The sequence below is a fragment of the Scyliorhinus torazame genome, chromosome 4, assembly GCF_047496885.1.
Source record: "Scyliorhinus torazame isolate Kashiwa2021f chromosome 4, sScyTor2.1, whole genome shotgun sequence".
In the NCBI taxonomy this organism is placed as follows: Eukaryota; Metazoa; Chordata; class Chondrichthyes; order Carcharhiniformes; family Scyliorhinidae; genus Scyliorhinus; species Scyliorhinus torazame.
The window spans coordinates 157810723-157824909 of record NC_092710.1 but is presented as its reverse complement, the minus strand read 5'-3'; positions in this window follow the sequence as shown (position 1 = coordinate 157824909).

Here is a 14187-nt window from a genome sequence, read left to right as displayed (position 1 = left end):
TGGTACTGGGTAATGAACCGGGCCAAGTGTTAGATTTGTTTGTGGGAGAGCACTTTGGAGATAGTGACCACAATTCGGTGTCTTTCACTATTGCAATGGAGAGGGATAGGGCCATACGGCAGGGCAAGGTTTATAATTGGGGGAGGGGTAATTATGATGCGACTAGGCAAGAATTAGGGAGCATAAGTTGGGAACAGAAACTGTCAGGGAAAGGCACAAATGAAAAGTGGAGCTTGTTCAAGGAACAAATACTGCGTGTCCTTGATAGGCATGTCCCTGTCAGGCACGGAGGAAATGGCCATGTGAGGGAACCATGGTTCACAAAAGAGGTTGAATCTCTTGTCCAGAGGAAAAAGGAAGAGTATGTAAGGATGAGAAAACAAGGTTCAGTTGGGTCACTTGAGGGTTTCAAGGTAGCAAGGAATGAGCTGAAAAAAGGGCTTAGGAGAGCTAAGAGGGGGCATGAGAAGTCCTTGGCGGGTCGGATCAAGGAAAACCCCAAGGCTTTTTACTTTTATGTGAGAAATAAAAGAATGACCAGGGTGAGGGTAGGGCCGGTCAAGGATAGTAGTGGGAACTTGTGCATGGAGTCAGAATAAATAGGAAAGGCGTTGAATGAATACTTTTCTTCAGTATTCACAAAGGAGAGGGGCCATGTTTTTGAGGATAAGAGTGTGATTCAGGCGGGTAGGCTGGAGGAGGTAGATGTTCTGAGGAAGGATGTATTAGCAATTTTGAAAAACCTGAGGGTCGGCAAGTCCCCTGGGCCAGATGGGATATATCCAAGGATTCTTTGGGAGGCAAGGGATGAGATTGCAGAGCCTTTGGCTTTGATTTTTGGGTCCTCGCTGTCCACGGAGATAACACCAGAGGACTGGAGAGTGGTGAATTTTGTTCCCCTGTTCAAGAAAGGGAATAGGAATGACCCTGGTAATTATAGGCCAGTTAGTCTTACTAAGGTGGTCGGTAAGATAATGGAAAAGTTCCTGAAGGATAGGATTTATGATCATTTGGAAAGATGCAGCTTAATCCGGGATAGTCAACACAGATTTGTGAAGGGTAGGTCTTGCCTCACAAATTTGATTGAATTCTTTGAGGAGGTAAGTAAGTGTGTAGATGAAGGTAGAGCTGTTGATGCTGTCCATATACATGGATTTTAGTAAGGCGTTTGATAACGTTCCCCATGGTCGGCTCATGAAGAAAGTAAGGAGGTGTGGGATAGAGGGAAATTTGGCTAATTGGATAAGTAACTGGCTATCACATAGAAGACAGAGGGTGATGGTGGATGGAAAATTTTCAGACTGGAAACCAGTTACCAGTGTGTACCACAGGGATCAGTGCTGGGTCCTCTGCTATTTGTGATTTTTGTCAATGACTTGGAGGAGGGGGCTGAAGGGTGGGTCAGTAAATTTGCTGACGACACCAAGATTGGTGGAGTAGTGGATGAGGTGGAGGGCTGTTGTAGGCTGCAACGAGACATCGATGGGATGCAGAGCTGGGCCCAAAAATGGCAGGTGGAGTTTAACCCTGATAAGTGCGAGGTGATTCATTTTGGTAGAAAAAATTTGAATGCGGATTCCAGGGTCAACGGAGGGTTCTGAGGAATGTGGAGGAACAGAGAGATCTTGGGGTTCATGTCCACAGAGCTCTGAAGGTTGCCACTCAAGTGGATAGAGCCGTGAAGAAGGCTTATAGTGTGTTAGCGTTTATTAACAGGGGGCTTGAGTTTAAGAGCCACGGGGTTATGCTGCAACTATACATGACCCTTGTGAGACCACATTTGGAGTATTATGTGCAGTTCTGGTCACCTCATTATAGGAAGGATGTGGAAGCATTGGAAAGGGTGCAAAGGAGATTTACCAGGATGCTGCCTGGTTTGCAGGATAGGTCTTAAGAGGAAAGGTTGAGGGAGCTAGGGCTTTTCTCTTTGGAGCGGAGGAGGATGAGAGGCGACTTAATAGAAGTTTATAAGACAATGAGGGGGATAGATAGAGTGGACGTTCAGAGACTATTTCCTCGGGTGGATGCAGCTGTTACAAGGGGGCATAACTATAAGATTCAGGGTGGGAGATATAGGAGGGATGTCCGAGGTAGGTTCTTTACTCAGAGAGTGGTTAGGGTGTGGAATGGACTGCCTGCTGTGATAGTGGAGTCGGACACTTTCGGAACTTTCAAGTGGTTATTGGATAGGCACATGGAGCACACCAGAATGACAGGGAGTGGGATAGCTTGATCTTGGTTTTGGACAATGCTCGGCACAACATCGAGGGCCGAAGGGCCTGTTCTGTGCTGGACTGTTCTATGTTCTATTACCTGAAATCATTGCTCCCTGTTTAATGACCTCTCTACGAAGGGGAAAAGTGTCTTCCTATCTACCCTATCTATGCCCCTCATAACTTTGTACACTTTGATCAGGTCCCCTCACAGCCTCTTTGCTCTTGGGAGAACAACCCAAGCCTAACCAACCTCCCTTCATAGCTGGAACGCTCCAGCCCAGGCAACACCCTGGTGAATATCCTCTGCACACTTTGAAGTGCAATCACATCCTTTCTATAGTGAGGTGACTAGAACTGCACTCAGTACCCTAACTGTGGCCTAACCAGTGCTTTACCCAGCTCCATCATAACCTTCCGGCTCCTATATTCAATGCCTCGGATAATAAAGGCAAATATTCCATATACCTTCTGAAACACCTTGCCACCTGTCCTATGGCATTCAAGGATCTTTTGACACGCACCCCAAAGGCCCCTCTGGTCCTCTGTGCTATCTAGCATCCAACCATTCATTGTACATTCCGTTACCTTGTTAGTCCTGCCAAAATGCATCACCTCACATTTTTCAGTGTTAGTTTCCAGTAGCCACACAATATAGACCAGCCCGTCTATATTGTCCTGTAATCCAAGGCTTTCCTCCTCGCTATTTACCAATTTTTGTGTCATCTGCAAATTTACTGATCATAACCCCCACATATGGATCATAATTGTACACTACAAACAGTAAGGAACTCAGCCCCAATCCCTGCTCTACACCACTGGACACAGGCTTCCAGTTATCAAAACAACCTTCGACCAATACCCTCTGCCTCCTGCCAAAAAGCCAATTTTGGCCCCAATTTGCCAAATTGCCCTGTATCCCATGGGTTCTTACCTTGCTGATCAGTCTCTCATATGGGACCTTGTCAAAAGCCTTACTGAAGTCCATGCAGACTACATCAACTGCACTGCCCTCATCTACACACCTAGTCACCTCCTCGAAAAATTCAATCAAAATTGTTAGATATGATCTCCACTTGACAAAGCCATGCTGACTATCCTTGATTAATCCTTGCATCTGCAACTGGAGATTAATTCTATCTCTCAGAATTTTCTCCAATAATTTCCCTACTACTGATGTTAGACTTACTGACCTGTAATTACCTGGTTTATCCCGACAACACTTCTTGAAATATTCCTGATTACCGACCCTGCAGTCCTCTGGTACCTCACCTGTGGCCAGAGAAGATTTCAAAATGGACATCAGAGCCCCTCCAATCTTTTACCTTGCCTCGCCCTTAGCCTCGCATATATCTCATTTGGGCCTGGGGATTTATCCACTTTCAAGCCCGACAAACCACAAGCACCTCCTCCCTCTCAATGCTAACCTGTTCAATTATATCACAGTCTCCCTCCTGTGTTCTATACCTACATCATCTTTCTCCACAGTGAACACAGATGCAAAATACTAATTTAATACCTTACGAACACCTTTCAGCACATTGCCACTTTGGTCCCAAATGAGTCCTGGTTTCCCTGGTTACTCGCTTGTTCTTAATATACTTATAAAATACCTTGGTATTTTCCATAATTTTGCACATCAATGGTTTTCCATGCCCCCTCTTGGCTCTCCTAATTTCTTTTTAAATACCCCCCCTGCACTTTTGATGCTCCTCGAGGGCATCCACTATTTTCAGCCCCCTTTATCTGCCATAAGTTTCCTTTTATTCTTTATCGCTTAACAGCTAGTGTTCCCTGGACTTATTTGTCCCATGTATTACCTATAAGGGAACATGTTAGCTTTCTACTCTCTCCATTTCCTTTTTGAATGACTCCCACTGCTCTGGTGTGCATTTACCTACAATTAGTTGCTCCCAGTCTACTTTGGCCAGATCCTACTAAAATTGACATTTCCCAATTCAAAAACTTTTTTCCGGTCCATCTTTTTCCTTTTAAATCTTGCTGAGTCATGATCACTATCACAGAAATGCTCCCCACTGACACTTTGACCACCTGCATGCCTTCGTTTGCTAAAATTAGGTGAAGTACCATTGTCTCTCTCGTAGGATTTTGATCTGTTTGAGCTGCATGCAGGAAAATACTTCTCACTTTACCCCAGTACACGTGACAACAAACAAATCCAATCCAATCCAAAACATTCTCCTGGATGCAATTTAGGAATTCTGCCCCCTTTAAGCCTTTCACACTTTACCTATCCCAAATAATGTTGGGGAAATTGAAAGCCCTACTATTATTAACCTATTGTTTTTACACTTCTCTGAGATTTGCCTACATATCTGCTCTTCATTCTCTCTCTGGCAGTTTGGGGGCCTATAGCACACTCCCAGCAATGTGATTGCCTGTTTTTGTTTTTATATTTGACCCACATGGCCTCAATTGAAGATCCTCTCAGGTACAGGGTGGAAGTTTCCCTCAAAATGGCCAAATGTCATGTTCTGACTGAAAACCGTGTTTCTCCTAAAAAGGCCGTCAAGCCCCCCAGCTCCATCAATATCTGGGCACCCTTTTTAAACGGTGCCCCAAAGTCATAATTCAGAGATAGGCCCCCCCCCCCCCCACCATCGCTCATGGACATGGGGAACTCTTCCCCTGTCCGCCTCCCCACCTCCCCTCATTGCCGATAATCTCTCCGGCCCCCCCTCATCCATCATCGCCGGCAATTACCCCATCCATCATCACAAGGAAATCCTCCAACCCACATCATCACCCTGGACTGCCACATCCCCAAAATAATTTTAATGATTCCAGCAACTCAGGTGAGCAAGCTACTATTTAAACTCTACTGAAATAAATGCACAGCCTCACCGTTAATTACACAATGTTCAGCACCATTCGCAACTCCTCAGACACTGAATCAGTCCACATGCAAATACAGCAAATGCAGCAAATGATGTCCAAGTTTCTGCTGCCAATATAATGTAAGTTTATTGGTGCATGCTTTTAATAATGTGCAAATCTTCTAGCAACCTGCGGTGATGATAAAATACTCTGTAAATTACCACAAGTTGCAAAATGAGTAATTGTCTCCTCCACCTTAGCCTCATGAGGGCAACTTTCCTCAATCTCCCCATGACTGCTGCATTTGCATATTGATTAAACTCACCACAGAAAGTTAGGACTACTACGTACAACATTTAAGCACCTATTTTAAGCAGGGAATTTAATATTTTCCCACAGAGCCCAAAAAGGGAACAATTTAAACTGTGAAGCCTCGTTGCTCAGAGTCCAAAAGAAGTGCAGGTTAGGTGGATTGGCCATTCTAACTTGCCCTTAGTGTCCAAAGATTTGCTGGTAGGTGGGATTACAGGGGTAGGACGGTGGAGTGGGCCTAGGTAGGGTGCTCATTCAGAGGGCCGGTGCAGACTCAATGGGCCAAATGGTCTCCTTCTGCACTGTAGGAATTCCATGGTTCTATGGTTTTATAAGGTCAAAATTGGGGATGTTTGCTGATGATTATACGGCGCTCACTCAGTTCCAGTCATAATTCATCAGATGAAGCAGTCTGTGCCCAGATTCAGGCTTGGACTGATAATGACAAATATCATTCGTGTCACAGAAGTGTCAGGCAATCACCTTCTCCAACAAGAGAGAATCTAATCATCTCCATTTGATATCCAATGGCTTCATCATCACTGAATCCCTGACTATCAACATCCTGGGTATAACCATTTACCAGGAACATAACTTGATGAGTGTCATGTCAGAGTACCTCTAAGACATGGATGTTTAAGCAATGTACCTTTAAGAAAACAGTGATGTCAGAGGGTGGGTGGGGCTGAGCTCAGGTCAGCCATTTTGCAGGTTTTTAGTTTCAGTTTAAAAAGCAGTTTGTGTGTGTCTGGGTGTTTCCAGAGAGCTGCAAGTTTGAAAAGAGCTTGGGGCGTGTCTGTGGTTGCAGGGAGCTGGATCTCTGACGTGAAAGACTATCTCTGGATCATTTGGGGATTTAAAGTAAAGCCTTTAACCTGATGTGATTTTGTTCACAGGTGTTAAGTCTCTTGGAAGTTTGAAGGAACATTTTAAGGAATTATTTACTGTTGCAATAATTTCTGAGTTATCTTTGAAGTAAGGGGTGTTAAGAGATCCAATGTTTATTTAAGATTTTAAGTTGAGTTCATGGAATAAACAGTGTTTTGTGTTTAAAAATCCACGTGTCCATAATTGTAATCCCACACCTAGGGAAAAAGTCGTGTGCCAGGAAAAGCAACAAATCCATTAAAGGGAGAGGTAGGTTGAACTCCATGATACATTTTGGGGTTTGGAAAATGCCTCGCCCATAACATGAGCAATATAAAAACAGTGTCTACAGGAGCAGGTAAGAGGCTGGGTATTCTGTAGCAAGTAACTCACCATCTGACGCCTCAAAACCTTTCCACCATCTACAAGGCACAAGTTAGGAGTGTGATAGAATACTCTGCATTTGCCTGGATGAGTGCAGCTCCAATAACACTCTAGTAAGACAATATTTAGCAACAAAGGGCCAAGTTAATTGGCATCCTGTCCGCCACATTAAACATTCACTACCATCACCACTAGTGCAGAGTGGCTGCAGTGTGTACCTTCGAGAAGAGGCACTGCAGCCAAGGTTTCTTCAACTCCTCAGGTAATGAAGATTTCCAAGTCAATTTTTAGCAAGACTCGGAGAACATTCAGCCTTGGGCTGATTAGTGGAGATTAGCATTTGCGCCACAGAAGTGCCAGGTAATTACCATCTCCTACAAGAGAGAATCCAAACATCTCCCCTTGACATTCAAAGGCATTACCATCCCTGCAACCCCCACTATCAACATCCTGGCATTTACCATTGACCAAAAACTGAACTGGACTAGCCATACAAATACCACGGCTACAAGAACAGTCTGAGAATTTTACAATGCGTAACTCACCTCCTGACTCCCCAAAACCTGTCCACCACCTACAAAGCACAATTCAGGAGGGTGGTTGAATAATCTGCACCTGTTTGGATGAGTGAAACACCAACAACACTCAAGAAGCTCAACACATCCAGGACAGAATCCTGCCTGATTGGCAAGCCACTTACAGCCTTCAACACCCACTGTGTCCAAGACCAATGCACGATGATACCAGCGTCTTCAAGATGCACTGCAGCAACTCACCAAGGCTCCTTTAACAGCCCTTCCAAGTCAATGATCTTTACCACCTGGAAGGACAAGGGTATCAGTGGCACCACAACCTTCAAGTTCCCCTCCAAGCCACAAACCATGCTGACTTGGAACTAAATTGCTGCTCCTTCCTTGTCACTGGGTCACAACACTGCAGCTCCCTTCCTAATGGCTCTATGGATGTACCTATGCTGCTGGATAGCACTGCCACCTCACAGTACCGGAGACCTGGGTTCAATTGCGACCTCGAGTAACTATCTGTGTGGAGTTTGCACGTTCTCCCCGTCTGCATGCGTTTCCTTTGGGTGCTCCAGTTTCCTTTCACAGTCCAAAGATGTGCGGGTTAGGTGGTTTGGCCGTGTTAAATTGCCAATTAGTGTCCAATGGTTAGGTGAAGTGTGGCGATAGGGCGGGGGAGTGGGCCTAGGTGGGTGCACTTTCGGAAGGTCGGTGCAGACTCGAAAGTCCGATTGGCCTCATTCTGCATTGTAGGGATTCCATGAATATTATAAATTATAGACAATGAAGAAACAGAACTTTTCTTGCATGGATTCAGATTGAAAACAAATATCTAAGACTGCCAATTTATCTGATTTTTGCTTTCTCAGGCAAATATTGAGTTCAAATGACTTCTTCAAGAAGAGTCATCTAGACTTGAAACATTTGCTTCTCTCTCCACAGGTGCTGCCGGGCCTGTTGAGTTTATCCAGCATTTTCCATTTTCATTTCAGACCCAACTACATCTGTTTGAGCCAAATTTTCTAATTTCCCACAACTCTCCATCTGCTCTGTTCCTGGTCCAAGTACCTGAAAACAAAGAACATTACGCGTTCTGGACTATGATAAGCTTTATGGTGGAGGAATTGGACAGGGTTGTACCCATTTCCTTTTGGGTAACTTCAAAGTTGGAAGACCAATTTTGAGTTGTGATCTCCCTCACTTTATCTGCTCAGAAGGATGCAACCTGACAAACTGGAAGGGAGCAACTTCTGGTTGTTGGATCTTGAATAACATTGATCGTCAAATGCTCAGGACTGGCAAATACGTTCTTCCAAATTTACTCAGATCTTCAGTTGTCCTTAAACCTGGAGACCACTCCAAAAGGTATATGGTTTTGCATCTTCAGTTCTCCAGAGCACGTAGGAACAGGGGAGGTTCTCCTGGTCCCATAAAACAACTGTGGGTCACTGTCGGGCCAGGGTCAATTCCCTTCCCCAGCTTTCCCTCACTTTACCTCACCCCAGCAAACTTGGCATTGGAAATGGGCAGCAAGCTGCATTGTGACACGCAACTGGCATCCAGAACTCGTCACTCAATGCAAATGAAGCCCGGTCTCGAATAAGTCCCAGACATCTTCTGTGTTAGGGCCTCACAATTCATTTTAAACCAGTTTACAGGCACGGGTAGAATTACATCCTGCATATTTGTTTGATTATTTATTGGGTAATTTTAACCTCACTCACTCATTAGCAATCTGACAGGGTCACTCCACATCCTACTCCATTTTGCTTTCCATTGAGGTTCACGGAAAATAAACAAGGCCAGGTGAAATATTGATGGCTGACCTGATCGTGCCAGCTTGCCCGGCTCCAGCTTCCCCCACCCGTACCCATGCCCCAAAGGGTTCAGTTAAAATGGCTTATTGTCTCGGAATTTAGTTTACCTTCTATATGAGATAAATCATGATCCTCATTCCAGAATGTGTTCAACGATCAGCACTCTGTGGTATTCTATTAATACTTAATGCATCACATCTACATTGACAGAAGGTGACAGCTACATCAATCACTTGTGCAGCTTTTGTCATGTTTACTGTGGCTGGACTGAATGACAAAGAACGTAAGACCCGGTAGTTATGGGTTGTATTCTGATTTTCAATGTTATTTTTCATATCTATATCACTAAATCGGGAAAGGCAGCTGACTGAATTAATCTACAGACAGTGATATTCATTTCTAGCCTATTCATGACTTGGTTTTGATTTGATAAGGAGGCACCTTTTGCAAAAAAAATTGAAAAGCAGATTTAGAGTGTCATATTCTAACAAAAGAAAACACCTTTTCAATGTCAGTGATGTCAACTACAACACTTCCAAAGGAATGTGCATTCGGTTCCAGATTTCAATTCATCCTCTTTTACGTATTCGGCATGAACATCAGCATTAGTCATTCCCATCAACAATAGCGTCAATTAAAGTTTAAGCTTAGCTTATTTCATATGGTTAATTTGCTAATGCCAGGCCACTTGAAGTAGCAATTTGCTCCAGCTATGCACTTAATCTGAATATGAACGCCCTTGGAAACACAATGCAGTGAATGTTCAGATAGGATTTGATAAATGTTGTACCATTACAGAGTATTTGTCAATATTATCAGCTCCAGCCATGATTCTTTCACTGGTGCATTCACACAGAATGCTTTAGAGATGAGTCTTGCAGGTAGCTAGCTTCTGGAGAAGTAGAAAGCACACATTTATCATTCCTTCAAGCAAGCTGCCTGTCTTGTACTGAGCTTTCATTCTCTGCTCCAAGTCGGCTGACGCAATAACAGCTGACAATAGCCAAGTGAAGAGTAGGCTCATGTTGCTTCCGAAGCTGCCTGTGATGCTTCTGCGCGCAACTGGAGTTTTAGGCACAATAACGTTTTGCAAAAAGAAATGAATTGATGTGTTGTAAGGGTGGATATGGTAACATGTAATTCAAACGCCTGCTGATCAGTTGTGCATTTTGGTTCTGGTATTTTCTTGTTAATAAAGAAAGAAAAGAAAGAACTTGCATTTATATCTTGCCTTCCACAATCTCAAGATGCCTCAAAGAACATGGCATTGAGAATTACAGAATCATAAACCTGAAAGACACAGATGATTCATCTAAGGAACTAGGTGCAGAATTCTAAAATGTTCTTTAAAAGCTATGCAGATTCAGATAAAATGTAATGTTCAAAAGAGTGTCTATCGATTAAAAAATTCCATTAAATCTATAGAATGTAAATTATACAGTTGACAACATTCACTGTAACGGCAAATTTTAATAATATCTAAATACAGAAGTTTTATGTGAGGTACCATAACCAATATTTGTGTGTAAATGAGTGTGTGTGTTTGTCTATCTTGTGTAGATGCATATGCGTTTTTTTGAACATTCCAATACCCTGCATGGGGTCCCAGGAGTGCTGCTTTATTGGATCCTGACAACGAAGACCCTTGTTAAAATTTGCATGAGACCTACGGGGACGGACCACTTAGCGTCCCTCTGAGCCTGGTGCAATACGAGCTTCCCCACCAAAGGGCAGGGGCCCATCAGCGGAGTAATGAACTCTGGCAATAAAAGCTCGGCCCGAACGGGAGTCAAGCAGAGTAGTTCCGGCTTGGACCTGAAGTGTATTGTGTAAGCAGTTGTTGATTATGAGTTTCTTTACACCTCTCGGTGTGGGCTCCTCCGTGGCCACTAAATTGGCGACGAGGATGGGGTGAGTAAACTTCCGCTGTCGACGAGACATCTGATTTCTCCCAGGACCGATGGAATTGTAGCCATATTGAACTTCATGGATACGTTACCTGTCATGGCGGCCCAAATACGTGAATGGACGCAAACCAAATCCTTTATTGTCCAAAGTCCACCATATGGTACTGTATGGGGGCCAACATCGGAAACTGTCCAATGGGTTAAAAGCCTATTCCACCAAGATAGCCGAATTCAGCATTGAAGATGGCATCCTTTTTTGGGGGACTTGCGTTGTTGTCCCACACAAGGGTCAGGACTTCATACTGCAAGATCTGTACAACAGGAACCGAGGGGTGTCAAAAATGAAAATGCTTGCCTGCAGTTATATCGTGTGGCCAGGACTGGATCTGGAAATACAGCGACTGGCTCAGCAGTGCAGTGTTTGCCAGGAACTGCAGAAGGTCTCACCCTCTTCACCCATGGGAGTGGCCCGGACAGCCCTGGGTGCGGCTTCATGCAGATTTTGCCGGTCCCTTTCAGGGCTCCATGTTACTGATTATTGTGGAGCTTATTCAGAGTGGTTAGAGGTCGACAAGCTGTTGCCCACCACCGTGAAGGTGATGATTGAGAAACTACAGCTCTTATTTAGTGCACACGGTATCCTGGAGGTGTTGGTTACTGACAACGGCATTTCATTTACTAGCGAAGTGTTTGGGGGTTTTGCGAAGGCAAACATCCGCACAGCCCATACCACATGTCCTCAAATGGGCTGGCCGATAAAAGGGGCTTGAAGAAGCAAACCTTGGGATCCCTCAACACACGCATGGCCAGGTTTTTATTCTGCTCCTGCACCACCCCACATGTCGCGACCGGCAGAGCGTTGGCAGAACTTTTCATGGTCCGGAGACTTTGGACCCACCTCAGCCTTGTGTTCCCAGATATTGGCGGGAAAATACACCATGCCTAAGAGCAGCAAAGGCATTGCCCAGCCAGACGTACGTGGACCACCGACCAGTTCGTACCAGGTGACGCAGTTTACATGAGGAGCTTGGGTGAAGGCAGCAAGTGGGTTCCAGGAACGATTGTTTAGCAGACAGGTTCAGGCACAGAACTGAGTAATGAGGAAGCATTTAGACCACCTCAGAAGCAGGAGGCCAGCTTTTTCCACAACTCCTCTGGAGGAACCTACTCCTTCTCAGGAGGTCTCGGCACCAGCAACATCGAGGGCGTTGCCCCCTGGGAGACCCGACATGGAGACCAGGGAGTTCGAGGACTCCAATATGGAGATCCAGGTATCGGACATTTTTGACGGTGAACAGGCCAAAGAGCAGTGGTGATTCCACCATGGTAATCAGCAAGAAAGTGGCGCTCACCATTGAGATATACGCCTCTTAATCCAGCTCCACAGGAGCAAGAAGCACAGCCATGGGATTTCATAACCCGCATGAGATCTACCGGGACGGACTGATTAGCCTCCCCGTAAGCCTCATGGAATATGAGCTTCCCTGCTGAGGGGCTGCAGAGTAATGCTGTAATGGCCTCGAAACCTTGAGAGCGGTCAAGAATGATATTTGCGCCATCAAGATATCAGTTTGAGACCGTCTCCTCCCCCTGGGCGTGATGCCACAACGTTCCTTCCCTCCCCTGGCAGCATTACATCATGTCAGCACAAATCACTACTGATATTTTTTTAATAAGGACACAGGAGTCCACACTGAGTAAAATAAGAATAAAGTTTTATTTACCAAACGATATGTACACTACCCGGTAAATCCCTACTGGGTTCCTATTCTGGTCAGTGCCAGAATGTTTCCCACTGCAGAGGCCTACAGGAAACCATGCCATATCGTCCGGTCCTGACCTCATTAATTACGCCAGCTGGTGTTTCACTGTGTATTCCATTGCGTGGCAGGCCTGATGACACATAGTCTGCTGTCCTATCTGGGTGCCATATAGAAAAGGTGCCCAACATCACTGACCCACTGTTGAAGAAAGATAATGGACATCTTTAAAATGAAAATGGATCTCGAGGAACACTCTGAGGCGGGAACATGGACGTCTTTGATGACACGGAAACTAAAAGAACCATCTGTAGATGCTTTGACAAAGCATCTACATCTCCCCCCTTACTTTGACAAAGAGTCATCGGACTTGAAACGTTAGCTCTTTTCTCTCCCTACAGATGCTGCCAGACCTACTGAGATTTTCCAGCATTTTCTCTTTGCTTTCAGATTTCAGCATCCGCAGTAATTTGCTTTTATCTGTCGATGCTTCCCCACCAACTGCTGTGGTGTACTGGGGGTGTCCAGGATTGTTGTCGGTCTCTATTATGAAGCCTGGAGGCAACCCCAGGCATTGTTCAGGTGTGTCCCGGCATCTGCACGCCGCGTTGTTGCAGATGTGTTTTGCATCGATGTTTTTTCCTGTTGGCATCACATCTGCATCCCATTAGCAGGAGGCAAATCAGTTTCATGCTGGCTTTCAGTGGGTTTACACACCCACCATGGTGGGCACCAGCTGAAGCTGCTACAGGAAATTTACGTCGGTGCAAAACCGTTTGTTACACTCCTGCAAATTCTCCCCCCTTGCCCGCCACGGAACCCATTGGTGGGGTGTGGTAGTATGCATTAGGGGTCATGTGTGACTGTGAAGCCGTGATGTCATTGGCTGACAGATCCCGGGTCCTGGTTGGCTGTTGACCTCTAGCTCCGCCCTGAAGGCGGAGTATAAGAACCAGGAGTTCTCCCCCGCAGGCCAGTCTGCTACTGAACTGCGGGGAACAAGTCACGCTTAATAAAGCCTCATCGACTTCATCTCTATTCATCTCTCGTGAGTCTTTGTGCGCTACAATTTATTAAGCGTGCTTAAAGAAGGACTATGGAGCTCAGGATCATCCCGGAATGCCTGAGGATCAGCCCCAACGCAGTGAACTCAGCAGCAGTTTTCAAACACTGGCAGACTTGTTTCGAGGCCTACCTCAGAACGGCCCCCGGCCGGGTCACAGAAGACCAGAAACTACAGGTCCTGCACTCGAGGGTAAGCCCGGAAATTTTCCCTCTCATCGAAGACGCAGAGGATTTCCAGACGGCGTTCGCAGCACTAAAGAGCATCTATGTTCGCCCAGTGAACCAGATCTACGCACGCTACCAACTCGCAACGAGACGGCAAAGTCCCGGAGAATCGATAGATGAATTCTACGCCGCGCTACTAATTTTGGGACGGGCCTGCAGCTGCCCGCCGGTAAACGCGATGGAACATCCGGACATGTTAATGCGTGATGCTTTTGTGGCTGGTATGAACTCTTCCCAAATCCGCCAAAGACTTTTAGAAAAGGAGTCGCTAGGACTCT